This window comes from Hesperophylax consimilis, unplaced genomic scaffold (assembly GCF_061612785.1).
Source record: "Hesperophylax consimilis isolate HC1 unplaced genomic scaffold, BYU_Hcon_1.0 scaffold_40, whole genome shotgun sequence".
Lineage (NCBI taxonomy): Eukaryota > Metazoa > Arthropoda > Insecta > Trichoptera > Limnephilidae > Hesperophylax > Hesperophylax consimilis.
The window spans coordinates 20,376-48,310 of record NW_028301270.1 but is presented as its reverse complement, the minus strand read 5'-3'; the positions used below and the strand labels follow the sequence as shown (position 1 = coordinate 48,310).

Here is a 27,935-nt window from a genome sequence, read left to right as displayed (position 1 = left end):
AAGTAATTTACTATTAAAAACGGTTTATTCAATTGTTTTTTTTTTTTAAATAAACTTTTTTCAGTTAAAAGTTTTTACATATGGGTACTGTCGCCCCGTAGTGAAAAAATGATCAGTATATTTCTTTCTATAATTTTGTAGTCCCACACTCTTCGTCTCATCTACACCCAAACATCAAATGGCTTAGTACATTTACCCATTAGTTGCCTGCAACGGGCGAAAAGCTCATTTTAGGCACATACATTCAAACATACATATATTTGAATAAATTTGTGAGCACACACTCATTGGTTCATGCACATGCAAACATACATATTACATTTTTAAAAGTTTTTAAATTATGCGTGTTTTTGAGGTAAGGTTAGTTTAGAACATGGGAAAAGGTATTAGAATCAAATCACAAACCAGTCTATACAAACCTAGCGTAGCCCACATACTTTTTGAAAACTGGGATGTAACTCTTAAGGGGACGCGAGCAGGCGTTATTAAAGGGGCAATTCTTTGTTATTTAAAAATCTGCAGTCCCAAACCCTCGCCTCATCTACATTCAAATACTACACTGCGCGATTAATTTTTACCCATCAGTTGCCTGCAACGGGCAAAAAGCTAGTATATATATTATATATATTGTAGCGCGCGGAATATTACTGCCAATACACCATCTCTCTCTCCCGATATGGCATCGTCCCTGTCTTGCTGCACGCAGGCGACGAGATGCGCAGAACGCTTTCTACGCATCCCCCCCCCCCCCCACGCGGCCGACCATCCCCTACGCTGCTGACACGGGATGAAGCCCTTAAAAGCAGCAACTCACCCTTACACAGTACAGTTCTTCTGTCTGCTCGCTTTGGCTAGTACCCTCCCTCAGCTGGCTACCCGTGCTCCGCACGGCCCTCTGAGGACAGCTATCTACTACCATTGCCAAGCACAGTACAGTTCTCCTGTCTGCTCGCCTTGGCTAGTACCCTCCCTCAGCTGGCTACCCGTGCCCCGCACGGCCCTCTGAGGACAGCTATCTACTACCATTGCTAAGCAACCGACTTGAAGACTACTAGACTCGCTAAAGGCGCGCTCCTCTTATTGGCTACCTGTGCTGCGCACAGCCCTTGAGAGACAGTAATCCGCCCCAAGCAAACCTAGGCTAGTCCCGAACAGTTGTGCCGCGACTCGATTCTATTTTGTTGTTCCCAATTACTATCCCGCAAGGATCCTATATAAATCCTTGCCTAGTCGATAAATGTTATTTTCAAAGTGTATTCGTGTAAATTGTAAACTGTGACTATTTTGCTATTGTAATCTGTGTAACCTAAACAATAAACTGTGTTTTAAGCCACCAAAAGTCTTATAATATATATATATACATATATTAATACTCAGTTTCTTTGTTTTATTTGGTCGCTTAAAATTAGGCGAAAATCGACCACTCGAACCTTCAAGTCGCTCACACTCTAGGTTCATTTTCGTGTGCTTGAAAAAAGTTGCCTTTCTTTTGTTTCAGGCTTCACGCGAAAGTAGACCGAGACGCCTCTCTGTTTGCATAGAATTCAAGTTCAATTCAGCGTGCAAAAACGTGAAACTCGAGTCAGTATGATTTTCTATGAAAATGTTTACTAAAATATTTGTTCGGTGTAATTTGTCGACACAAATTTTTGTAGCATCTAGCGGCGGAAACTGGAAGCGCTCGCGGCGCTATACGAAAGTGCGCAGTTCTCTCTCCGGCCGCCAGGTTCGCCCGACACGCAAAAAAATGATTTAATCGGGAGAGCTTCGCGAAGTCACGTGGTCAAGCGAAAACCACTCGGTATGCTTTTTTATAAAATCGACACGCTCAACTTGATGATTGCAATCCGCAGCAAACACGCCGTCCGCCTTTAATATTATCGAAAAAAATCATCCTCCGAAGGTTAAGGAACGTTATTCGGCCGTCCCACAGATGGCGTTCGGTTCAAAATGTGTCACAGTAACCGGCGAAAGTTTTGACATTTGCTATTTTAACAAAAAATGCCAACAATCGGGCTTTTGGTTAGTCAGAGATAATAGCCGATCGTAGACAAGCAGCGAAATGTTGTGAATTCAAAGAAACAATAAAAACTGTGTAGGTACTTACTTGGCAGTATATTTTTAAAAATCGATAGTGCTTTTGAACGAAATAAAATAAAGTTTGGTAAAAATAATTTGGCAAGTGTACCGTCGCCCCGTAGTGAAAAACTACATCAATAGCGTTACGCAATTTTTTAATTTCTACCAGGAGCGCATAAATTGGATGAGGTTAGCCTGGAAGCGATTCATATTTAAAGTTTTCATTTGTTTATTTTATAACGAGTAGGTGCCTAATTGCGTTATGCAAATATTTTTTCGGTATTTTTTTAATAGTAGGTGCAGGTACCTACACAGATGGTACCGGGTAGACGTCCTAGGTAGGCAGGTACTGACAGCGTGATTTAGCCCGTTTTCTAGGTTCGGTCCGTAGTGTTGTTTTATAACGTATGGATTGAAAATTTAAAAAAAACCGATCAATAATTTGAAACGGGTACCGTTGCCCCGTGGTGAAAAACAACATCAATAGCGTCACGCAAATTGATAAATTGTACCAAGTAGTAGAAGTTGTGGTAGTGGTAGGGGTAGGGGTAGGGGTAGTGGTAGTGGTAGTGGTAGTGGTAGGGGTAGGGGTAGGGGTAGGGGTAGGGGTACGGGTAGGGGTAGTGGTAGTGGTAGGGGTAGGGGTAGGAGTAGGGGAAGGGGTAGGGGTAGGGGTAGCGGTAGGGGTAGGGGTAGGGGTAGGGGTAGGGGTAGGGGTAGTGGTAGTGGTAGTGGTAGTGGTAGGGGTAGTGGTAGGGGTAGGGGTTGGGGTAGGGGTAGGGGTAGTGTAGTGGTAGTGGTAGATTTTAAATTTAAAAATAAAAAATTTCCAATAAGAGTTTTTACATTTTGCTTTTGTTTATAGAGCAATGTTTTTTTCCAAAATAAAACTCGCTGGGACTTTTGACGAGTGTCGGTGACAAAAACCGTACATACGATATGGGTATCAAATTACGCGTCTCGACTTACAAAATCCGAATGGCTCAGTGAAAAAATGATCAGAAAGCTCCTTGGCACTTTTTTTTCTCAAAATATCCATTTCTTTCTATCCATACATATATTTTAATATATTTGTGGTCACACACTCATAGTTTCATTTATATGCCAAAATACATATTACATTTTTAAAAGTTCTTAAATTTTGCGTGTTAATTGAGCAATTTTTTTTCCAAAATAACAACTTTTGAAGAATGTTGGTGACAAAAACCGTACATACGATATGGATATCAAATTACGCGTCTCGACTCACAGAATCCGAACGGCTCGGTGAAAAAATGATCGGTAAGCTCCTTGGCTCTTTTTTTTCTCAAAATATTCATTTCTTTCTAAACAAAAATATATTTTAATACATTTGTGGTCACACATTCATTGCTTTATTCACATGCAAGCATACATATTTTTCGTGTTAATTGAGCAATTTTTTTTTCCAAAATAACAACTTTTGAAGAATGTTGGTGACAAAAACCGTACATACGATATGGATATCAAATTACGCGTCTCGACTCACAGAATCCGAACGGCTCGGTGAAAAAATGATCAGTAAGCTCCTTGGCTCTTTTTTTTCTCAAAATATTCATTTCTTTCTAAACAAAAATATATTTTAATACATTTGTGGTCACACATTCATTGCTTTATTCACATGCAAGCATACATATTTTTCGTGTTAATTGAGCAATTTTTTTTTCCAAAATAACAACTTTTGAAGAATGTTGGTGACAAAAACCGTACATACGATATGGATATCAAATTACGCGTCTCGACTCACAGAATCCGAACGGCTCGGTGAAAAAATGATCAGTAAGCTCCTTGGCTCTTTTTTTTCTCAAAATATTCATTTCTTTCTAAACAAACATATATTTCAATACATTTGTGGTCACACATTCATTGCTTCATTCACATGCAAACATACATATTACATTTTTAAAAGTTTCTAAATTTTGCGTATTTTTGAGGTTAGGTTAGGTTAGAACATGGAAAATAGGTATTTGAATCAAATCACAAACCAGTCTATACAAACCTAGCGTAGCCCACATACTTTTTGAAAACTGGGATGTAACTCTTAAGGGGACGCGAGCAGGCGTTATTAAAGGGGAAATTTACATTACTTAAAAAATTGTAGTCCCACACCCTCGCCTCATCTACATTCAAATACTACACCACGCAATTAATTTTTACCCATCAGTTGCCTGCAACGGGCAAAAAGCTAGTACATATAGTAATACACAGTTTCTTTGTTTTTATTTGGTCGCTTAAAATTAGGCGAAAATCGACCACTTGAACCTTCAAGTCGCTCACACTCTAGGTTCGTGTTGGCGTGCTTGAAAAAAAGTCCCATTCAATTGTTTTTTGCCGAATTCCTGGCGAGCGAAAATCGACCGCCGCTCTCACTGAGCCGCTTCGACTCGAGGTTCACTATAGCGGGACGCGTTTTGGGCGATTTTCAGTATAAGTTTGTATGAAAATAATTCCCGGAAACTCGAGAGGTTTCGTTCGGGAATCGATGTTGTCAAAATCGTCCCGGAACTATGGCGGCGCGCCATACGAAAGCGCTGATTTTCTCTTCTTCGGCGGCCGGGACGGCGACACTCCAATAAGTTAATTCGCGGCCGGTCAATCGGCAGAGCTTCCCGGCGACAAATCAACGAGTGTTGCAACACGCACGGTTTCGAAACGGCCAAATTTTGGTGCATTTTCTCAATGTTTCGTTTTCATCGATCGCCACCGAACTGTAAAACGGTTTCTCCTTCACCGTTTATATTTTTATTCAATTTCGAACGCACCCCGAACGCGAAATCATTAAAAAAAAAATTCCTGCGCCTTTTTGCTCGAAAATTTTGCGTTTTTCGCATTACTCGAACGCAAATTAAAAACACGATTGATTTTTATCGTGCGTCGGGTCTGAATTGATCAGGTATCGTTGATTTTTTTTTTTAAATTTCACGAAAAGTTGTACGAAATATCCCGATTTTTAGGGTAATAGGTTAAATTTATGTGTAAATGTTTTTCTTTGAATAATGGCATCATTGGAAAAGAAATAGTCACGTGGTAACGACGAAACCACGTGGTACGATTTATTTATAAAATGTACATGGTCATCCTAATGATTAAATTCCGTCGCAAACGCAGTCTGCAGGTGAAATTATCGAAAAAATTCATCCTCCGAAGGTTAAGGAACGTTATTCGGCCGTCCCACAGATGGCGCTCGGTTCAAAATGTCTAACAGTAACCGGCGAAACTTTTGACATTTGCCATTTTAACAAAAAATGCCAACAGGCGGGCTTTTGGTTAGTCAGAGATAATAGCCGATCGTAGACAAGCACCGAAGAGATGTTTTATTACATAGTGATGTTACTTCAAAGAAACGATAAAATTTGTAGAGGTACTTACTTTGGCAGTATATTTTTAAAAATCGATAAAACTTTTGAACGAAATAAAATAAAGTTCGGTAAAAATAATTTGACACGGATACCGTCGCCCCGTAGTGAAAAACTACATCAATAGCGTTACGCAGATTTTTAATTTCTACCAGGAGCGCAGAAATTGGATGAGGTTAGCCTGGAAGCGATTCATATTTAAAGTTTTCATTTGTTTATTTTTTAACGAGTAGGTGCCTAATTGCGTTATGCAAATATTTTTTCGATATTTTTTTAATAGTAGGTGCAGGTACCTACACAGATGGTACCGGGTAGACGTCCTAGGTAGGCAGGTACTGACAGCGTGATTTAGCCCGTTTTCTAGGTTAGGTCCGCAGTGTTGTTTTATAACGTATGGATTGAAAATTTAAAAAAAACCGATCAATAATTTGGCACGGGTACCGTCGCCCCGTGGTGAAAAACAACATCAATAGCGTCACGCAAATTGATAAATTGTACCAAGTAGTAGAAGTAGTGGTAGTGGTAGGGGAAGGGGTAGGGGTAGTGGTAGTGGTAGTGGTAGTGGTAGTGGTAGGGGTAGGGGTAGGGGTAGGGGTAGGGGTAGTGGTAGTGGTAGTGGTAGTTTAAGGGGTAGGGGTAGGGGTAGGGGTAGTGGTAGTGGTAGTGGTAGGGGTAGGGGTAGGGGTAGGGGTAGGGGTAGTGGTAGGGGTACGGGTAGGGGTAGTGGTAGTGGTAGGGGTAGGGGTAGGGGTAGGGGTAGGGGTAAGGGTAGGGGTAGGGGAAGGGGTAGGGGAAGGGGTAGTGGTAGGGGTAGGGGTAGGGGAATGGGTAGGGGTAGGGGTAGGGGTAGGGGTAGCGGTAGGGGTAGGGGTAGGGGTAGGGGTAGGGGCAGGGGCAGGGGTAGGGGTAGGGGTAGGGGTAGTGGTAGTGGTAGGGGTAGGGGTAGGGGTAGGGGAATGGGTAGGGGTAGGGGTAGTGGTAGTGGTAGTGGTAGATTTTAAATTTAAAAATAAAAAATTTCCAAAAAGAGTTTTTACATTTTGCTTTTGTTTATAGAGCAATGTTTTTTTCCAAAATAAAACTCGCTGGGACTTTTGACGAGTGTCGGTGACAAAAACCGTACATACGATATGGGTATCAAATTACGCGTCTCGACTTACAAAATCCGAATGGCTCAGTGAAAAAATGATCAGAAAGCTCCTTGGCACTTTTTTTTCTCAAAATATCCATTTCTTTCTATCCATACATATATTTTAATATATTTGTGGTCACACACTCATAGTTTCATTTATATGCCAAAATACATATTACATTTTTAAAAGTTTTTAAATTTTGCGTGTTAATTGAGCAATTTTTTTTCCAAAATAACAACTTTTGAAGAATGTTGGTGACAAAAACAGTACATACGATATGGGTATCAAATTACGCGTCTCGACTCACAGAATCCGAACAGCTCGGTGAAAAAATGATCAGTAAGCTCCTTGGCTCTTTTTTTTCTCAAAATATTCATTTCTTTATAAACACAAGTATATTTTTATAGATTTGTGGTCACACATTCGTTGCTTCATTCACATGCAAACATACATATGACAATTTTAAAAGTTTATAAATTTTGCGTATTTTTGAGGTTAGGTTAGGTTAGAACATGGAAAATAGGTATTTGAATCAAATCACAAACCAGTCTATACAAACCTAGCGTAGCCCACAAACTACTTGAAAACTGGGATATAACTCTAAAGGGGACGCGAGCAGGCGTTATTTAAGGGGCAATTTATGTTAAAGAAAATAACATGGAAAATAGGTTTTAGAATTAAATCACAAACCAGTCTATACAAACCTAGCGTAGCCCACATACTTTTTGAAAACTGGGATGTAACTCTTAAGGGGACGCGAGCAGGCGTTATTAAAGGGGAAATTTACATTACTTAAAAATTTGCAGTCCCACACCCTCGCCTCATCTACATTCAAATACTACACCGCGCGATTAATTTTTACCCATCAGTTGCCTGCAACGGGCAAAAAGCTAGTATATATACAGTAATACGCAGTTTCTTTGTTTTTATTTGGTCGCTTAAAATTAGGCGAAAATCGACCACTTGACCCTTCAAGTCGCTCACACTCTAAGGTTCGTTTTGGCGTGAAAGTAGCGAAAAAGTTGCCTTTCTTTTGTTTCAGTGTTCAAGCAAAAGTAGACCGAGACGCCTCTCTGCGCGCGTAGAGCCCGGCGTTCAATTTGGCGTGGAAAACCCGAAATACCGAGTAATCCGAATTTTGTATGAAAATAATTCCCGGAAACTCGAGAGGTTTCGTTAGGGAATCGATGTTGTCAAAATCGTCCCGGAACTATGGCGGCGCGCCATACGAGAGCGCTGATTTTCTCTTCTTCGGCGGCCGGGACGGCGACACTCCAATAAGTTAATTCGCGGCCGGTCAATCGGCAGAGCTTCCCGGCGACAAATCAGCGAGTGTTGCAACACGCACGGTTTCGAAACGGCCAAATTTTGGTGCATTTTCTCAATGTTTCGTTTTCATCGATCGCCACCGATCTGTAAAACTTTTTCTCCTTCACCGTTTATGTTTTTATTCAACATCGAACGCACCCCGAACGCGAAATCATTAAAAAAAAATTTCTTGCGCCTTTTTGCTCGAAAATTTTGCGTTTTTCGCATTACTCGAACGTAAATTAAAAACACGATTGATTTTTATCGAGCGTCGTGTCTGAATTGATCGGGTATCGTTGATTTTGTTTTTTAAATTTCACGAAAAGTTGTACGAAATATCCCGATTTTTAGGGTAATGGGTTTAATTTATGTCTAAATGTTTTTCTTTGAATAATGGCATCATTGGAAAAGAAATAGTCACGTGGTAACGACGAAACCACGTGGTACGATTTATTTATAAAATGTACATGGTCATCCTAATGATTAAATTCCGTCGCAAACACGCAGTCTGCAGGTGAAATTATCGAAAAAAATCATCCTCCGAAGGTTAAGGAACGTTATTCGGCCGTCCCACAGATGGCGCTCGGTTCAAAATGTCTTACAGTAACCGGATAAACTTTTGACATTTGCAATTTGACCCGAAAAATGCCAACAGGCGGGCTTTTGTATAATCAGAAATCAGCCAATCATAGACAAGCACCGAAGAGATGTTTTATTACATAGTGATGTTACTTCAAAGAAACGATAAAATTTGTAGAGGTACTTACTTTGGCAGTATATTTTTAAAAATCGATAATGCTTATGAACGAAATAAAATAAAGTTTGGTAAAATAATTTGGCACGGATACCGTCGCCCAGAAGTGAAAAACTGCATCAATAGCCTCTCGCTAATTTATTATTTCTACCAGGAGCGCAGAACTTGGATGAGGTTAGCCTGGAAGCTATTCATAGGTTTTCATCTGTTTATTTTTTAACGAGTAGGTGCCTAATTGCGTTATGTAAATATTTTTTCGATAAATTTTTAATAGTAGGTGCAGGTACCTACACAGATGGAATTCAAAGAAACAATAAAATATTTGTAGGTACTTACTTTGGCAGTATATTTTTTTTAAATCGATAGTGCTTTTGAACGAAATAAAATAAATGGAAAGTTTTTAGATTCTCACGGCCAAAAGCATTTTTGTTATTTGTTTTTGGGGTGTTATGCCGTGTTGCGCTAACTCCTTCTTTAGCCGACGTTTCGGACAGCGTTGCAGTATCCATCATCAGGGCAGATCAAGTAGATCCGAAACGTCGGCTAAAGAAGGAGTTAGCGCAACACGGCATAACACCCCAAAAAAAAACAACAAAAAAAAGAAATAAAATAAAGTTTGGTAAAAATAATTTGACACGGATACCGTCGCCCCGTAGTGAAAAACTACATCAATTGCGTCACGCAAATTTATAAATTGTACCAAGTAGTAGTAGCAGTAGTAGGAGAAGTAGTAGTAGTAGGAAGAGTATGAGTAGGGGTAGGAGTAGGAGTAGGAGTAGTAGTAGGAGTAGTAGTAGAAGAAGGAGTAGGAGTAGGAGTATGAGTAGGAGTAGGAGTAGGAGTAGGAGTAGGAGTAGGAGTAGGAGTAGGAGTAGGAGTAGGAGTAGGAGTAGGAGTAGGAGTAGGAGTAGGAGTAGGAGTAGGAGTAGGAGTAGGAGTCGGAGTAGGAGTAGAAGTTGTAGTTGTAGTTGTAGTTGTAGTTGTAATTGTAATTGTAGTAGTAGTAGTGGTACCGTCGCCCCGTAGTGAAAAACTACATCAATAGCGTCACGCAAATTTATAAATTATACCCAGAGCGCAGAAGTTATATAGGGTGAAGCGGTGTTATTGTTATGTAAAATAAACATTTTTTAATCAAAAATTTTTCCAGAATGAGTGTTTGTAATAAATTTGAGAGGCGGGCATGGGTACCGTCGCCCCGGGAGCCATTCATATTTTAAGTTTTTGTCTCTTTATTTTTAACGAGCAGGTACCTAATTGCGTTATGAATATATTTTTTTGGTAATTTTTTTTTTAAATATATTAAGTTCGAAGATTTTTTTTTTTATTTAATTTTTTCCAATAAAAGTTTTACATTTTACATGTTTGTAGAGCGATGTTTTTTTCCAAAATAAAACTCGCTGGGACTTTTGAAGAATGTCGGTGACAAAAACCGTACATACGATATGGATATCAAATTCCGCGTCTCGACTCACAGAATCCGAACGGCTCGGTGAAAAAATGATCGGTAACCTCCTTGGCTCTTTTTTTTCTCAAAATATTCATTTCTTTCTAAACAAACATATATTTCAATACATTTGTGGTCACACATTCATTGCTTCATTCACATGCAAGCATACATATTTTTCGTGTTAATTGAGCAATTTTTTTTCCAAAATAACAACTTTTGAAGAATGTTGGTGACAAAAACCGTACATACGATATGGATATCAAATTACGCGTCTCGACCTACACAACACGAATGGCTCGGTGAAAAAATTATCAGTAAGCTCCTTGGCTCTTTTTTTCTCAAAATATCCATTTCTTTTTTTTAATTTTGTAGTCCCACACTCTTCGTCTCATCTACATTCAAACATCAGATCGCTTATCACATTGACCCATCAGTTGCCTGCAACGGGCAAAAAGCTAGTATATACAGTAATACACAGTTTCTTTGTTTTTATTTGGTCGCTTAAAATTAGGCGAAAATCGACCACTTGACCCCAAGTCGCTTTACACTCTAAGGTTTGTTTTGGCGTGAAAGTAGCGAAAAAGTTGCCTCTCATTTGTTTCAGGCTTCAAGCAAAAGTAGACCGAGACGCCTCTCTGCGCGCGTAGAGCCCGGCGTTCAATTTGGCGTGGAAAACCCGAAATACCGAGTAATCCGAATTTTGTATGAAAATAATTCCCGGAAACTCGAGAGGTTTCGTTAGGGAATCGATGTTGTCAAAATCGTCCCGGAACTATGGCGGCGCGCCATACGAGAGCGCTGATTTTCTCTTCTTCGGCGGCCGGGACGGCGACACTCCAATAAGTTAATTCGCGGCCGGTCAATCGGCAGAGCTTCCCGGCGACAAATCAGCGAGTGTTGCAACACGCACGGTTTCGAAACGGCCAAATTTTGGTGCATTTTCTCAATGTTTCGTTTTCATCGATCGCCACCGATCTGTAAAACTTTTTCTCCTTCACCGTTTATGTTTTTATTCAACATCGAACGCACCCCGAACGCGAAATCATTAAAAAAAAATTTCTTGCGCCTTTTTGCTCGAAAATTTTGCGTTTTTCGCATTACTCGAACGTAAATTAAAAACACGATTGATTTTTATCGAGCGTCGTGTCTGAATTGATCGGGTATCGTTGATTTTGTTTTTTAAATTTCACGAAAAGTTGTACGAAATATCCCGATTTTTAGGGTAATGGGTTTAATTTATGTCTAAATGTTTTTCTTTGAATAATGGCATCATTGGAAAAGAAATAGTCACGTGGTAACGACGAAACCACGTGGTACGATTTATTTATAAAATGTACATGGTCATCCTAATGATTAAATTCCGTCGCAAACACGCAGTCTGCAGGTGAAATTATCGAAAAAAATCATCCTCCGAAGGTTAAGGAACGTTATTCGGCCGTCCCACAGATGGCGCTCGGTTCAAAATGTCTTACAGTAACCGGATAAACTTTTGACATTTGCAATTTGACCCGAAAAATGCCAACAGGCGGGCTTTTGTATAATCAGAAATCAGCCAATCATAGACAAGCACCGAAGAGATGTTTTATTACATAGTGATGTTACTTCAAAGAAACGATAAAATTTGTAGAGGTACTTACTTTGGCAGTATATTTTTAAAAATCGATAATGCTTATGAACGAAATAAAATAAAGTTTGGTAAAATAATTTGGCACGGATACCGTCGCCCAGAAGTGAAAAACTGCATCAATAGCCTCTCGCTAATTTATTATTTCTACCAGGAGCGCAGAACTTGGATGAGGTTAGCCTGGAAGCTATTCATAGGTTTTCATCTGTTTATTTTTTAACGAGTAGGTGCCTAATTGCGTTATGTAAATATTTTTTCGATAAATTTTTAATAGTAGGTGCAGGTACCTACACAGATGGAATTCAAAGAAACAATAAAATATGTGTAGGTACTTACTTTGGCAGTATATTTTTTTTAAATCGATAGTGCTTTTGAACGAAATAAAATAAATGGAAAGTTTTTAGATTCTCACGGCCAAAAGCATTTTTGTTATTTGTTTTTGGGGTGTTATGCCGTGTTGCGCTAACTCCTTCTTTAGCCGACGTTTCGGACAGCGTTGCAGTGTCCATCATCAGGGCAGATCAAGTAGATCCGAAACGTCGGCTAAAGAAGGAGTTAGCGCGACACGGCATAACACCCCAAAAAAAAACAAAAAAAAAAAAAAAAAATAAAGTTTGGTAAAAATAATTTGACACGGATACCGTCGCCCCGTAGTGAAAAACTACATCAATTGCGTCACGCAAATTTATAAATTGTACCAAGTAGTAGTAGCAGTAGTAGGAGAAGTAGTAGTAGTAGGAAGAGTAGGAGTAGGGGTAGGAGTAGGAGTAGGAGTAGTAGTAGGAGTAGTAGTAGAAGAAGGAGTAGGAGTATGAGTAGGAGTAGGAGTAGGAGTAGGAGTAGGAGTAGGAGTAGGAGTAGGAGTAGGAGTAGGAGTCGGAGTAGGAGTAGAAGTTGTAGTTGTAGTTGTAGTTGTAGTTGTAGTTGTAGTTGTAATTGTAGTAGTAGTAGTGGTACCGTCGCCCCGTAGTGAAAAACTACATCAATAGCGTCACGCAAATTTATAAATTATACCCAGAGCGCAGAAGTTATATAGGGTGAAGCGGTGTTATTGTTATGTAAAATAAACATTTTTTAATCAAAAATTTTTCCAGAATGAGTGTTTGTAATAAATTTGAGAGGCGGGCATGGGTACCGTCGCCCCGGGAGCCATTCATATTTTAAGTTTTTGTCTCTTTATTTTTAACGAGCAGGTACCTAATTGCGTTATGAATATATTTTTTTGGTAATTTTTTTTTTAAATATATTAAGTTCGAAGATTTTTTTTTTTATTTAATTTTTTCCAATAAAAGTTTTACATTTTACATGTTTGTAGAGCGATGTTTTTTTCCAAAATAAAACTCGCTGGGACTTTTGAAGAATGTCGGTGACAAAAACCGTACATACGATATGGATATCAAATTCCGCGTCTCGACTCACAGAATCCGAACGGCTCGGTGAAAAAATGATCGGTAACCTCCTTGGCTCTTTTTTTTCTCAAAATATTCATTTCTTTCTAAACAAACATATATTTCAATACATTTGTGGTCACACATTCATTGCTTCATTCACATGCAAGCATACATATTTTTCGTGTTAATTGAGCAATTTTTTTTCCAAAATAACAACTTTTGAAGAATGTTGGTGACAAAAACCGTACATACGATATGGATATCAAATTCCGCGTCTCGACTCACAGAATCCGAACGGCTCGGTGAAAAAATGATCGGTAACCTCCTTGGCTCTTTTTTTTCTCAAAATATTCATTTCTTTCTAAACAAACATATATTTCAATACATTTGTGGTCACACATTCATTGCTTCATTCACATGCAAGCATACATATTTTTCGTGTTAATTGAGCAATTTTTTTTCCAAAATAACAACTTTTGAAGAATGTTGGTGACAAAAACCGTACATACGATATGGATATCAAATTACGCGTCTCGACCTACACAACACGAATGGCTCGGTGAAAAAATTATCAGTAAGCTCCTTGGCTCTTTTTTTCTCAAAATATCCATTTCTTTTTTTTAATTTTGTAGTCCCACACTCTTCGTCTCATCTACATTCAAACATCAGATCGCTTATCACATTTACCCATCAGTTGCCTGCAACGGGCAAAAAGCTAGTATATACAGTAATACACAGTTTCTTTGTTTTTATTTGGTCGCTTAAAATTAGGCGAAAATCGACCACTTGACCCCAAGTCGCTTTACACTCTAAGGTTTGTTTTGGCGTGAAAGTAGCGAAAAAGTTGCCTCTCATTTGTTTCAGGCTTCAAGCAAAAGTAGACCGAGACGCCTCTCTGCGCGCGTAGAGCCCGGCGTTCAATTTAGCGTGCAAAACCCGAAATACCGAGTAATCCGAATTTTGTATGAAAATAATTCCCGGAAACTCGAGAGGTTTCGTTAGGGAATCGATGTCGTCAAAATCGTCCGGCAACGCTGGCGGCGCGCAATACGAGAGCGCTGATTTTCTCTTCTTCGGCGGCCAGGACGGCGACACTCCAATAAGTTAATTCGCGGCCGGTCAATCGGCAGAGCTTCCCGGCGACAAATCGGAAAAGAAATAGTCACGTGGTAACGACGAAACCACGTGGTACGATTTATTTATAAAATGTACATGGTCATCCTAATGATTAAATTCCGTCGCAAACACGCAGTCTGCAGGTGAAATTATCGAAAAAATTCATCCTCCGAAGGTTAAGGAACGTTATTCGGCCGTCCCACAGATGGCGCTCGGTTCAAAATGTCTTACAGTAACCGGATAAACTTTTGACATTTGCAATTTGACCCGAAAAATGCCAACAGGCGGGCTTTTGTATAATCAGAAATCAGCCAATCATAGACAAGCACCGAAGAGATGTTTTATTACATAGTGATGTTACTTCAAAGAAACGATAAAATTTGTAGAGGTACTTACTTTGGCAGTATATTTTTAAAAATCGATAATGCTTATGAACGAAATAAAAAAAAGTTTGGTAAAATAATTTGGCACGGATACCGTCGCCCCGTAGTGAAAAACTACATCGAGAGCGTCTCGCAGATTTTTAATTTCTACCAGGAGCGCAGAAATTGGAAAAGGTAACTGGGAGCGATTCATAGGTTTTCATCTGATTATTTTTTAACGAGTAGGTGCCTAACTGCGTTATGTAAATATTTTTTCGGTAAATTTTTAATAGTTGGTGCAGGTACCTACACAGATGGAATTCAAAGAAACAATAAAATATTTGTAGGTACTTACTTTGGCAGTATATTTTTTTTAAATCGATAGTGCTTTTGAACGAAATAAAATAAATGGAAAGTTTTTAGATTCTCACGGCCAAAAGCATTTTTGTTATTTGTTTTTGGGGTGTTATGCCGTGTTGCGCTAACTCCTTCTTTAACCGACGTTTCGGACAGCGTTGCAGTGTCCATCATCAGGGCAGATCAAGTAGATCCGAAACGTCGGCTAAAGAAGGAGTTAGCGCAACACGGCATAACACCCCAAAAACAAACAACAAAAAAAATAAAAAAAATAAAGTTTAATAAAAATAATTTGACACGGATACCGTCGCCCCGTAGTGAAAAACTACATCAATTGCGTCACGCAAATTTATAAATTGTACCAAGTAGTAGTAGCAGTAGTAGGAGTAGTAGTAGAAGTAGTAGGAGGAGTAGGAGTAGGAGTAGGGGTAGGAGTAGGAGTAGGAGTAGTAGTAGGAGTAGTAGTAGAAGTAGTAGGAGGAGTAGGAGTAGGAGTAGGAGTAGGAGTAGGAGTAGGAGTAGGAGTAGTAGTAGGAGTAGTAGAAGAAGTAGGAGTAGGAGTAGGAGTATGAGTAGGAGTAGGAGTAGGAGTAGGAGTAGGAGTAGGAGTAGGAGTAGGAGTAGGAGTAGGAGTAGGAGTAGGAGTAGGAGTAGGAGTAGGAGTAGGAGTAGGAGTAGGAGTAGGAGTAGGAGTAGGAGTAGGAGTAGGAGTCGGAGTAGGAGTAGGAGTTGTAGTTGAAGTTGTAGTTGTAGTTGTGGTACCGTCGCCCCGTAGTGAAAAACTACATCAATAGCGTCACGCAAATTTATAAATTGTACCCAGAGCGCAGAAGTTATATAGGGTGAAGCGGTGTTATTGTTTTGTAAAATAAACAGTTTTTAATCAAAAAAATTTCCAGTTTGAGTGTTTGTAATAAATTTGAGAGGCGGGCATGGGTACCGTCGCCCCGGGAGCCATTCATATTTTAAGTTTTTGTCTCTTTATTTTTAACGAGTAGGTACCTAATTGCGTTATGAATATATTTTTTTGGTAATTTTTTTTTTAAATATATTAAGTTTGAAGATTTTTTTTTTATATAATTTTTTCCAATAAAAGTTTTACATTTTACATGTTTGTAGAGCGATGTTTTTTTCCAAAATAAAACTCGCTGGGACTTTTGAAGAATGTCGATGAGAAAAACCGTACATACGATATGGGTATCAAATTACGCGTCTCGACTTACAGAATCCGAATGGCTCGGTGAAAAAATGATCGGTAAGCTCCTTGGCTCTTTTTTTTCTCAAAATATTCATTCCTTTCTAAACAAAAATATATTTTAATACATTTGTGGTCACACATTCATTGCTTCATTCACATGCAAGCATACATATTTTTCGTGTTAATTGAGCAATTTTTTTTTCCAAAATAACAACTTTTGAAGAATGTTGGTGACAAAAACCGTACATACGATATGGATATCAAATTACGCGTCTCGACTCACAGAATCCGAACGGCTCGGTGAAAAAATGATCAGTAAGCTCCTTGGCTCTTTTTTTTCTCAAAATATTCATTTCTTTCTAAACAAACATATATTTCAATACATTTGTGGTCACACATTCATTGCTTCATTCACATGCAAGCATACATATTTTTGGTGTTAATTGAGCATTTTTTTTTTCCAAAATAACAACTTTTGAAGAATGTTGGTGACAAAAACCGTACATACGATATGGGTATCAAATTACGCGTCTCGACTTACAGAATCCGAATGGCTCGGTGAAAAAATGATCGGTAAGCTCCTTGGCTCTTTTTTTTCTCAAAATATTCATTTCTTTCTAAACAAAAATATATTTTAATACATTTGTGGTCAGGGGCATCTTTTTGTTACAGAAAATAACATGGAAAATAGGTTTTAGAATCAAATCACAAACCAGTCTATACAAACCTAGCGTAGCCCACAAACTACTTGAAAACTGGGATATAACTCTAAAGGGGACGCGAGCAGGCGTTATTTAAGGGGCAATTTATGTTACAGAAAATATGTATCAGAATTAAATCACAAACCAGTCTATACAAACCTAGCGTAGCCCACATACTATTTGAAAACTGGGATGTAACTCTAAAGGGGACGCGAGCAGGCGTTATTAAAGGGGCAATTTATGTTACTTAAAAATCTGCAGTCCCACACCCTCGCCTCATCTACATTCAAATACTACACCACGCGATTAATTTTTACCCATCAGTTGCCTGCAACGGGCAAAAAGCTAGTATACAGTAATACACAGTTTCTTTGTTTTTATTTGGTCGCTTAAAATTAGGCGAAAATCGACCACTCGACCCCTAAGTCACATAGGACACTAGGTTCGTTTTGGCATGCGAGAAAAAAAGTCCCATTCAATTGTTTTTTGCCGAATTCCTGGCGAGCGAAAATCGACCGCCGCTCTCACGGAGCCGCTTCGACTCGAGGTTCACTATGGCGGGACGCGTTTTGGGCGAAATTAAGCCAGAGTTTGTATCGAAATAATTCCCGGAAACTCGAGAGGTTTCGTTAGGGAATCGATGTTGTCAAAATCGTCCCGGAACTATGGCGGCGCGCCATACGAGAGCGCTGATTTTCTCTTCTTCGGCGGCCGGGACGGCGACACTCCAATAAGTTAATTCGCGGCCGGTCAATCGGCAGAGCTTCCCGGCGACAAATCAACTTTTCCCCGCGAGTGTTGCCACGCGCGCGGTTTCGAAACGGCCAAATTTTGGTGCATTTTCGCAACGTTTCGTTTTCATCGATCGGGATTATCTGCAAAACATTTTCTCCTCCACCGTTTATGTTTTTATTCAACATCGAACACACCCCGAACGCGAAATCATTAAAAAAAATTTCTTGCGCCTTTTCGCTCGAAAATTTTGCGTTTTTCGCATTACTGGAACGTAAATTAAAAACACGATTGATTTTTATCGAGCGTCGGGTCTGAATTGATCAGGTATCGTTGATTTTGTTTTTTAAATTTTACGAAAGATGTTTTTAAATTTCCCGATTTTTAGGGTAATAGGTTTAATTTATGTCTAAATGTTTTTCTTTTCATAATGGTATCATCGGTAGTCACGTGGCCATTTTTTTTTCTCAAAATGGCGTCCTCTTTTAACTAAATAACCGCATTTTTTACGCGTCTGTTTGTTTTCTGTGTATTTCAAAATATTGGAAAGTCCGTCGAAATGGATATCGATAATGGATAATAGATGAGTTGAGATTATTCTCAAGTTCCGTGTGTCTTTGACAAGTTGCCCAATTGGAAATCGAATTTGCACTCATGAACGCGACGAAGAAAACAATGGTGCCTATCTGCAAGCTTTGATCGAAAATGAACTTAAAGTGAGTTTTACCCATAATATAACGTAATAATTTATATTAATAAATGATTATACAAATGCCTAACTGTCATTTGTAGGGTTCTGAAACGTCTAGGCTGTCGAAATATCGTCTCTAACAACGCTTTGACTAGACGTTCTGGACAAAGGACAGCGCAGAATTCTAGCATCTTCTCAAGGTGAATATTATCATGTTATAATCATTGAGTTATATAACATTGAGTCATTGAGTGTATATACATCAATGGTTATAATTAATTAATTAATGTCATTATTATAACGTAAATAAAAGCCTAACTTTCATCTATTGAAACATCTCTACTGTCAATGTAAAACATCTCTATTGCAATTGACAATGGAGGACATATCCACCAATGATAAAAGAGAAAGCGTTCACTTTTTGCCTAGAATCATGCCGGATATATTCGCAGACACGACGGTTCCTTTAATCTTTACGTGCGCCAGTTTTCAGTATGACATAACTATAACATCTTGCTTTATTCACATTCAAACATTTCATAACACACCACATTTTTACCCATTAGTTTCGGGGAAAAAGCAACGTTTTGACACGCAGTCCGCTTCATTTACACGCAAGCATATGTATTTAATTATAAAATTAGGCAGATGCCTCTCGCTACATCCACATTCAAACATTACACCACGCACCACATTTTTACCCATTACTTTCGGGCAAAAAGCAAAAGTGTTGAAACACATTTTTTTTAATCTATTGATTTCTTCACGTGGTAAAATACATACAGTGTGACTTGAACTAATCATTAAATTTGTCAAAACCCATCACTATTTGGGGAAACGAAATGAAATATAGTAGATTCATTAAAAAGAAAACTAGCGTCCCTTTCTTAATGATATTCTAAATTATATTTTAATGTTATTACATTCGTTATTTGCAGGATTCTACTGTATGGATACTTTAATGGATACTTTCACGGGACGTTGTGTTCAAGTGGATTTTAAAATCTAAAAAAATGGCGTCTACGCTTTTCCAAATTCGGTAAAAATACACCTAGGCGATTTCATCGATGGTTTTTGGGAGCGTTTCTTGGACAGGTATGTACACTAGGGTGGATCGATTTTTTGTTTTTATGTTTTTCTTAGCAGCGGGGTGTGGAATGGATGCTCTATGGGGATACCTTAAAAAGTCATTATGACAGCATTAAGATATTTCGAGTGCAAGTACTGCCCCAAGTCGATTCAAATTTTTAAAAAATAGCGTGAAACTAGAAAAAGAAGGGTTTAATCTTTTCTCAATAAAAGTAGTTAAAATATGAAAAAATTAACTTTTCATTTACTAATAATATTATCTACTAATCAAGAAACAATAAAAGTACCATTGCTAGACAAAAAAAATCACAAACACTGTTTAAAAATATAGTCAAAAATCATAAAAGTTATTGTATTTTATAGTCCTTCTTCGAATTCAATACTGGCATTATACGACAAGATTCTAGCTTATTTTGTATACACCCTTCACGTCTTTCAGGACCGCAAACAGCACAACATGATGCCGTTACCACTTTGATGCATCTTTCCGTGGCTTGCGTGTGACAGGGCATCAATCGGAACTTACACAAAATGTTGGATTCGATAATTTCGTGGTCTGCAATGGCATCAATTATTGTCTCGCTAGATATCATTTTTGTAAGAGGTGCTTCTGATGTTTTTTCCCAGTAGATCAAGTCAATATAGTCTTCTGCGTTGAAATTAAAAGTAGGTAGCTTAAATACTCTTATTGGAGAGAACCCCAACGTTATTGGATACTTAGAATCCGTCTGAGAGCCAACTCTCTAATGTCTGTCTTCGTTCGTCGTTTAACATACTAATAAGTATATTTTCGATTGGCCAAAATACCCTTTGCGTTGAATTATGGGATCTACCACCTTTTTCAAATGCTCTGGAAGGTAACGAGACAATTTTATGGTTTCGTGGAGGTGTCTCGCCGGTTGAAGTCTGCTCTTGGTTGTCTTAAAGGCTGTGTTTTTATTTTAAACCACATCGGAGCATACACTCTTAGCACAAATTCAGTCAATATCACCTGATTTCTGTTGGATTCTTAGTTGATGTGTAAAGTCGGAGAATAGTATTGGCTGTTGTTAACCAACGCGAATGACAGATTTTACCCGGATTTCTTTTCGTTAAGTTTTCATTACATTGTCCTTCGGCGATTACTCGGCACATTTCCAATAAATAAAGCTGGTCTGTGCTAAGGTCGTCACGGGATTTTGTAATTTCATAAGTAAGGTTCATAGGTAAGTTGCATTCTATTGCTTGAAATTCTATCACAGGAAGATGTTCACAGTTCTTGAGTAACTTTTCTAGTTGGCCGCTAAAACTTCTAGGACCTGTTGTCGTTCCATCAAGGTATTCGAAAAGGTGCCTCAAACTTAACTCATTAGCATGTAACTGACAGACCAACCACTGAAGTGGACGATGGAGTTTTCCTTCAACAAGTCGAATAATGCCAGACTTAGTTCCATTATTAACTGCTGTTCCGTCACATCCGATAGCCACGATGCACGCTAAATCAATGGATTTTGCCACAAAATATGCAAACAATTTGTGAGCTATTGTTTTAGCATCACCGAACTTAACGCCCATGTGGCCAATGTATTGTGAGCTAGGTTCTTTCAAAGACTGATATGTTCTTCTATCACAACTTTTCTGCGTCCATCCTCCATGATTAATGTTTTATCTTTTGGCCGTCAAACGATATGCAAATGCACAAATCAAAATGGGACTGGTTGATGGCAGTCAGTGTGGTCCTAGTTTTGGCACGAGCACTTCGAATCTTATTACGATCGATCACGTTTGTTAGATTATCTGTTCACTAATCACTAATCCAATATTTTGCAACGTAGCGCAGACGATGGCAGCACCTGCCTGATCAGAAATACTGTATCGATCCAATGTTCTGGATACAACAGATAGTCCACTGTCTGTTGGATTTATAACATAAGAAGAAGGAGTAGATGAAGCAAAGTAATGTTGGTCAGTTGGAAGATCAACGTTAGTAAAATTTGAAACTGTACTGCGAGATATGGACGGTTGATCTAAAGATGCGCGGTGCGCGAGCGAGGCGCGAGAAAGTGGACTCGGCAATTTGTCAAATTTTCGCGGAAAAATAAATATTGTCACATTTTTTTAATATTATTAAATAAGGCGCGGCAATTTTTATTCATTATGAAATGTAAAAGTAAAAATTAAAGTATTAATGTTGACACAAAACTGTTTTATAAAGGGACAATTTTTTACCAGATTTTAAATAATTCAACTGCTTTGGGGCAGTACTTGCTATCAAAATTTTAAATTGATATTTTGTATGCTTAATTGTATGTACCTAGAGCATCTATTCCGCACCCCGCGAAAACTAATTTATAAAAAAAAAAAAATTCCATACAATGGCGATCCACCCTAATGTACACGTATGATAATTGGGAACTTTTCAGAATGTTTTAGCGGCATTGTTATAAATGATTATTAGTATTATGACATAAGACGACTGCATATTACGTGTAGTTTGTTCTGGCTGCTATTTGACATACATTTTAAAACTTTGACAATTGCCATTATCGCCGAGTCTGTAAATTTTGCAATATATATTAATAAAATGATACAAAATGCCTAACTGTTATTAAAATGTCATTTGCAGGGTTTTGAAAACGTCTTTGCAGTCTGCGTTTTTCAGTATTCGAGAAAGCCGAGTAATGACAGCCGGCGTTACGTTACTTACATACGTTACTGGCGTTGCTTCAGAAATATCGTCAAGTCGTGATGACCGTGCAACGCTTTGACTCGACGTTCTGAACAAAGGACAGCGCAGAATCCTCAATGCACTTTCTCAAGGTGAATATTATCATGTTCATACTATTATTATAACGTAAATAAAAGCCTATCTTTCATCTATTGAAACATCTCTACTGTCTGCTTATTGCAATTGACAATGGAGGAAATCTCCACCGGGCGTCGTGGAACTTCAGAAATATCTAAAAATATAAGTTTGAAATTAAAGTTGTCAGCCGGCTTTAAGCGTTTCTTGAACAGGTATACAATGGCACAAGTATGATGGTTGGGAATTATCAGATAATGTTTTACAAGAAAGTCACGTGAAATGATAAAAGAGAAAGCGTTCATTTTTTGCCTACAATCATGCCGGATATATTCGCAGACACAACGGTTCCTTTAATCTTTACGTGCGCCAGTTTTCAGTTTCAGTATGACATAACTTTTTCTATTATGACGTTTCTTTATCTTTTTGCTGTACCGAGTTGAAAATGAATATAACGTTACATATATATTAATATAATGGCTAACTGTTATCTAATGTAATTTGCAGGATTTAGAAACGTATTCTGCTGTCTGCGTTTTCCAATTGACGTTCAGCGCTTTGACTCGACATTCTGAACAAAGGACTGCAGAATTCTGGCACTTTCAGGTGAATAGTATCATGTTCATAATATTGCATTCGAACAACATCAAATCGTAAATATGAAATTTGGCACACACATCTTGCTTCATTCACATTCAAACATCTCATAACACACCACATTTTAACCCGTTAGTTTTGGGCAAAAGGAAAAAGTGTTGACACGCAGTCCGCTACATCTACACGCAAGCATATGTATTTAATTATCAGAGTTGTGCCGTTTAGAAAGCCTCATGCTATTTATAGGAAAGGAACGAAACAACCGCAAATGGCTCGAAACGCCGTTTGCAGTTGTTGCGTTCCTTTTCTGGCTCGGTTCGGAGCTTATAATCACAGGGGCCCAACTACAAAAACTGGTGTTTTGAGTTAAGCTGGGTTTTGGTAATGCCATTATAATATTTATTAGTGACACGAAGCGGACCTTAAAGTTACAAAGTTTGTTTGCATAATTCTATTAGATAGTAAGTTACATCAGGCGTTTCAATTATTGACTATCATTGTAACATTTGAAAGTCAACACAATGCAATAAGATTAAAATACAAGACGCGTTGGACGCCATTGTAATATTTAAAATTCATAGCTATAAAATTCATGTTGAGCGTCAAATTGTATTATCATACAAAAGTTAAAACGCTATTAACACTTGAGACAAGAAAACATGAGCGACTCTTTAATTATAAAACGCTATTAACACTTGAGACAAGAAAACATGAGCGACTCTTTAATTATAATATTCAAATAACATATCTCAAGATCGTGCACTGTGTTCGTAGATGGCTAATAAACCCCTATGTTTAAATATATATGTTTAAACATAGGGTACAAGTAATATCTATTACAAAATGTATGTAATTAGTTCTGGCTGCTATTTGATATTACATTTGAAACTTTGACAATCGCCATTAACGCCGATTCTGTAAATTTTGCACAATTCTTCTGATCATTTGTCTCTTATTGCAGATTTTTTTGTTGTACCAAGTTTAAAATGAATATAACATTAAAATACTATATATTAATAAATGAATTAACAATATGCATAATTTTTGTCGTTTGCAGGATGTCAAAACTTCTCTACTGTCTGCGTTTTTAAGTCCTCGAGAATGAATGAACTTCAGCCGGCGTTACTTTGAACTGGAACTAATTTCACAATCCTCTCTATGTCTTTCCAAAGGCGTGATGAAAATGATGACACTTCAACGCTTTGATATTTTAAAGTTACTAATCATCCATGAATGGTATAATTATGGAACTAATTACATAACTAGCTTGCCAGTTAATATATCTACTTAAATCGGAAACGATCAAGGTTTTTAATTGGACGGCCAATTTGTTCATTTATCATTTGTTCACAGACCACCATAGGGGGTCGGTCAGGTACCTACAGCTATTTGATTTAAATGAAAGCATTCACTTTATTTACATTCGAACATCAAATCGTAAATATGAAATTTGGCACAAACATCTTGCTTCATTCACATTCAAACATTTCATAACACACCACATTTTTACCCGTTAGTTTCGGGGAAAACGCAACGTTTTGACACGCAGTCCGCTTCATTTACACGCAAGCATATGTATTTAATTATAAAATTAGGCAGATGCCTCTCGCTGCATCCACATTCAAACATTACACCACGCACCACATTTTTACCCATTACTTTCGGGCAAAAAGCAAAAGTGTTGAAACACATTTTTTTTAATCTATTGATTTCTTCACGTGGTAAAATACATACAGTGTGACTTGAACTAATCATTAAATTTGTCAAAACCCATCACTATTTGGGGAAACGAAATGAAATATAGTAGATTCATTAAAAAGAAAACTAGCATCCCTTTCTTAATGATATTCTAAATTATATTTTAATGTTATTAATCATTACCAGTATAATTATGGAACTAATTACATAACTAGCTTGCCAGTTAATATATTTACTTAAATCGAAAATGATAAACGTTTTTAATTGGACGGCCAATTTGTTCATTTAAAATTTTAGATGACTCTGCCCATTCCTATTTTTACCAGGATATCCCGAATTTTTTTTGTTTTCAACAGCAATTAGATCTGGAAAAAACACAAACAAGGGGGCGACAAAGTTATCGGGAGAATTGTTTCCGTTTCACCACGCAATCGAGAACTTTATTATCTCAGAATTCTCTTATTGAAAGTCAAAGGTGCTACTTCTTATGAACATCTCCGAACGGTTGACGGCGTCATTCTTCCCACTTTCAGTGATGCAGCCCGTGAATTGGGACTGACGGATAACATCAACGAATGGGTAAAGTGTTTAGAAGAAGGGGTTGTTTTCATGATGCCGAAGGCACTTAGAAATCTTTTTTTGTCATTTTAGTTCACTGTCTTCCCTCTGCTCCACTGCAGACAATGTAAATGAAGAAAACCTGGCATCTGAGATGCAGTCATTGTTGAACGCCCAACAACGAGAAGTGTTTGATTCAATCCTTCAAGTGCTCTCGGATAGATCGATTGAAGGTTCTTCTAGGTGCTTCTTCATCGATGGTGCAGGAGGAGCAGGAAAGACTTTTTTGTACAAAACATTAGTTCATTCATTGCAATCGCAGGGGTTCAGCGTTTTAAGAGTAGCTTGGAATGGAATAGCCGCAATTTTGATTCCCGGTGGCAGAACGTGCCATACTGCATTCAATTTGCCTTTAAATTTAAATAGTTTGATGACGTGTCGACTTTCAAATAAAAATAAAACTTGCCCGTTTGTCGTAGAGCTTCCCGCGGAAAAATTGTTGCATCGTCCATCAAAAGGAGTCCGCTTTAAAGATTATTTAAAACGATCCATCTAAATATCAATATGCGTAAAAAAAATATTGAATATCTCTGACCACTATTTAAAATGAAATATAGATTCAGTTATAGAAAAGTAAACATCTACGATAAACGAATAATTAATTATCTCACACATACTTTGAAAAAGTATATCTTATATAGAAACGTTGCCTAAAGAAGGAGGTAGCGCAACACAGCATAATATCCCAAAACAAATCACAGAGATTATTATAAAATATACTTAATAACAGCATATCGTTTCCATACTGACCTATCAGACTAAGTAGAAGAAAGATAAAAAGATCTCCCGAGAGTGTGTTTTATTTTAGCACAATTAATGAAATGTTTTTTCATCATTTTCTAGATAATTATTAAAGCGATATTTGAAAAGTAACGCAACTTCCTTTGACACGGGGAGCAGTGTTACTCGAATAGAATTTTGAAGGTACAGGCCTTTGTGGCGAATTTGAAAAACGATATTGGCGATAGCTTCATAATTCATTTGGCCTTCTCTCTTCTAGGAAGAAAGCTTTCGTAGCATAATGTTTTATATTCAGAGATTGAATCAAATTTAAATTGCAAACTTTAAAATGCTTATCTCTATCAAAGGTTAAATTCTTTATTAAATGAAAAAATACTGACAGCGTAATAATAATAATAATTGGATAATTTGTAGAGCGCCGTTTTTGTGAAAAATCACCTCAAGGGCGCTGTACAATTTATTTCCTAGGATCTACATTTGTTATTTAGACCAACTGCGCCAGCACGATGTTCGTCATCCGTTCAGGCATGTGTCTGCCGCCAATATAGCGCTGACATGTGTCTGCTGCCAATAAAGAGCGCCGACACAACATCCTCACATAGACAACAAACCTTGGCAGCACCGCTGTGACGCTCGACGAAGACAGAAGATGGAGACTCTGCTGCAAGAGTCCTAGGTAGCGAAAGAATTGTACCAGCTGCTGCAGGGAGAGAGACTACCCCGTCCACCAACTGTGCCAGCACGAGGTTCGTCATCCGTTCAGGCATGTGTCCGCCGCTAATATAGCGCTGACATGTGTCTGCTGCCAATAAAGAGCGCCGACACAACATCCTCACATAGATAACAGACCTTGGCAGCACCGCTGTGCAAAATCACCTCATCCTAGTCTACCTTAGTCTCTCCAGTCACCTCCCAGCCTTTCATACCACCTAGTGCATCCTCTCGACCCTTTCAGACTCCTTCCTGGCTCCAATACCTAAATAAAATCCAGCAAAAAAAAAAATTCTTTCTATTGTCGCGATCCGACGATTTCACACCTCTGTCTCAGACCCTTAGGGCTCGCTTATCGCAGGCTATCATAAGCAAAATCTTGAACCAAAGTCAAAGTGATGTTTATGTGTGTCATCTGTAACAAAATACATAAACAAAAACAGAAAATAAAAACAAAAACTTTAAACAAAATATGGCTTATCTGTCCTCCAGGCAGACATCCTCGGTTGAAAAGGTCCCGTAAATCCCGACACCACTTGACACTTGAGTCAGGTATAAAATCTTCGACTGCATTGAGAATCTTTGTTCTAGGTTCACTTTAAAAATTTAATCGGTTTAAAATGCTATAATAATTGCAAATTCCGGCTAAACGGTAGAAGTTACGCGCATTTCGTGAAATAAGAAGGTAAGCACTATATAAAACACGGATGCTGAACATTTTTCAGCGATCTCTTAACAAGGGAAACCTTCTGAAAGGATTAAACAAACCGGAGCGGTTAAAACACGTCCGCTCTCGTAGTTAGACTGCACCTTAAGATTACATATTATATTATATATTATTATTCTAGCTGATATTTGACATGAAATATGAAACGCAATTAATATGATATATGGGTTTCTTTCTGGTTCTTCCCATATTACTTATATTGAATCAGATTTAAAAAAAATAAATACACTTTAATGAAATTAAAACGTTGTTTGATTTTTACTTATTTCCTCTGTTATTATTGAATCTGTTATTTTATTTTTCCCCTTTTTACACTAAATGCACAGGAGGCCTGAATGAAAATAATTTCCCTCGGGGCTTATGGCATCTTTGGGGATGCAGTGAGGAGGGTCTTTTGAGGAAAGAAAAGAGTGAATACAGGCCTTGAAGAGACTCATGTTGTAGGAGGGAGGAAAAGCGACCCATTATTTTAATTACAATTTGAAGAATTTCAAAGATAATATTCAAATTCTGTTATTATTTAAGTATTGCGTACAGTTCTCCCAGTGAAATAATAATAAAAAATTACATTTGATGAATTGTTCAAGTCCTGTGAAACAATCCATACTTTTACAAGTAGCGTGTAAATCTTAACACAGCATAGATTTGTTGGTCAAATACATTGTACCTACATATAGTTTTGTATTAATGATCGACAAGTCG

At 38.0% G+C, this 27,935-nt stretch overlaps 1 long non-coding RNA gene across 2 annotated transcripts; it reads left to right on the top strand.

The window, feature by feature from the left end:
* Positions 1-18,034: 18,034 nt before the first annotated feature.
* Positions 18,035-27,478, top strand: LOC149408941 (uncharacterized). 2 transcript variants are annotated; one of them, XR_016305330.1, is made up of 6 exons: positions 18,035-18,295; positions 18,372-18,470; positions 19,209-19,309; positions 21,965-22,158; positions 22,649-22,747; positions 23,796-27,478. It is a non-coding gene; the product is annotated as an uncharacterized LOC149408941 (long non-coding RNA). The 2 variants fall into 2 exon arrangements; XR_016305329.1 differs by having other exon boundaries at positions 19,209-19,365.
* Positions 27,479-27,935: the final 457 nt, after the last annotated feature.